Source organism: Cornus florida, unplaced genomic scaffold, assembly GCF_030987335.1.
Source record: "Cornus florida cultivar Cherokee Brave unplaced genomic scaffold, ASM3098733v1 CherokeeBrave_3.0.0_Hap2_Chr07, whole genome shotgun sequence".
NCBI classification, from domain to species: Eukaryota; Viridiplantae; Streptophyta; class Magnoliopsida; order Cornales; family Cornaceae; genus Cornus; species Cornus florida.
In genome coordinates this window covers 49350039-49352238 of record NW_026775577.1, presented here as the reverse complement: position 1 = coordinate 49352238, position 2200 = coordinate 49350039, and the positions used below count along the sequence as shown (strand labels likewise).

The window sequence follows — 2200 nt, the reverse complement described above, 5'->3', positions numbered from 1 at the left end:
AAAGGCTTTTTTTTCCCCCTAACCGTGGATTTCTTGTTACTGACCCTACTGTGCGTCTGCTTGTTGGAAAATTGCTCATGATAGGATCCACAGCTGATCAAAGGGTTCCCTTCCATAAAAACTATGCTTTTTAGAGTTGAAACAGAAAGCAGAAATTGTGTTTATACAATTATTGTTGCCATAATTTTGAAAATGAAAAATATACAGGGCCGGTTTACTAACAGGAATTGCTTTCTACTTTTGCTAGCAGTTTTTAGTAATGTTACATAATTTTTTTAAAAAATAATCTATTAGAAATTGACCTTTAATCAAATTTACCAAAATTAAAAAATAATAATAATAAAAATAAATAAAAAATCACTCAACTTTAATGTCAATCACTCATGTATGAAGGACATCCCTTAGCTTAAAAATGCTTAAGATTCAACTGGGAAGATTGCAATATGCCACTTATTCATACTTTTAATGTCAATCACCCATGTATATGTGTATATATGCAATTGTGTGTGTATATATATATGTATGTGTGTATGTATTTTTATAAGCGTTGAATCTGTGTTTGGTTTATATTTTTAATAAATTGGGTTGTTTCAGGCAGCTCGTAAGTCTGCCCCAACTACTGGAGGAGTTAAGAAGCCTCACAGATACCGTCCTGGTACTGTTGCCTTCGGTAAGCCCATATTTGGAAGTGTCCTGGCTATAATTGCATGTTAATTGCTTATGCAAATTTGAACATACATTTCTATATTTTGTCCTTTTAAAAGTGTTTGGGCTGTAATTGCATATTAATTGTTCATAAACTTCATACAAATTTGAAGATAAATTCCAATTCCTTTATTAAGAAAAGAAAAATATAACTAATTTTTTTGTTTATTTTGAGAGTGTTTTTGGCTGTAATTGCGTGTTAATTCTGTATGTTAATTGCTCAAGTGAATTTGAAGATAAATTCCAGTTCTTTTGTCAAAAAAAAAAGAAGATAAAGATATACATGTTATGTTAATCAGTGAAATTCGCAAGCACCAGAAGAGTACTGAGCTGCTGATCAGGAAACTGCCATTCCAGAGGCTTGTTCGTGAAATTGTTCAGGACTTCAAGGTAGATGAAATGGATTTTTATGTCAAATCGTCTTGTTAAATGTTGTTTTTGCATTGTAATTATGGTAGGTTTGTGGGAGCAAGATATATTTGATGTCTAGTTACAGACCTACCTGCGTTTCCAGTGCTTTCACTGTAGGAAAACTGTTTGAAGATACCAACCTCTGCTCTCCACGCCAAGCATACCCAAGGACATTCAGTTGGCTAAGAGGATCAGGGGCGAGCGTGCTTAAATGTGGATGGTTGGAATGTTTTTTGGCGGTGTGTAGTCATTTAGCTTAAGACTTTTGTGATATAGGACTAGTTCTGAAATCTAAATTAAATGGAAATGGGTACAACTATTAGGTGTTTCTGTGGTTCTGTTTTTGGTAGTGTGCAGTACTGGAGGAAGTGTTTGTTTTGGGGAGATGAAATACCATTTACTTTTTCTTTTCTGAAGCTGTGTTTCCTTCGTCACACTTAATGGTGTTGAACAATTTTTATTTGAATTTATGTTCTAGGTTTATCCAAATTGCTCCTCAACAACTCCTAATCTTGGTTTAGTATTGTGTTCCTTTAGAGGGAAAAAAACTCCCTCCAATAAGAAACGCACACGTCATCACTACACATATCTACATTCCAAGGACATATAAGGCCCGTCATGCTCAAGCCCAAATTGAGTGTATTTTTAACCCAATACCATTGTTATTTGTCTTCCAACCTCCATCAAGGCCGAATCAAGAGGTCATCAACCCAACTTGTTAATATTGAACATCCGGTCCGTTACTCAAGCCCAGCTGGATCAAAGTATGTTCAACCCAGTTATTCAAGAATGCACAAGTCCTACCAGTTGAAGGATTTACCGTAGAAGGAAAATTCTGAGATATGAAGTTCTATACAAGGCAAGTTCTATGTATAGAAAATTAGACAATGGAAAGAACTCTATAAGTAAAGAATGTTTATATAGAAAGAATTGGAGGACAAGCAACGCGAGTACTACCATAATTTTACAATCTTTTGTATATAAATAGAGGCTTAGACCTCCAATAAAGGGATCAAGCAATTCTACGCTTCGACATATATTGTTCTTGTTTATTTTTACTATTGATTGAGTGAGTTGTTTTATT

The 2200-nt window shown here is 34.3% G+C and overlaps 1 pseudogene; it reads left to right on the top strand.

The window, feature by feature from the left end:
* Positions 1–465: 465 nt before the first annotated feature.
* On the top strand, positions 466–1327 carry LOC132316702 (histone H3.3-like; annotated as a pseudogene).
* The last annotated feature ends 873 nt before the right edge of the window (positions 1328–2200 follow it).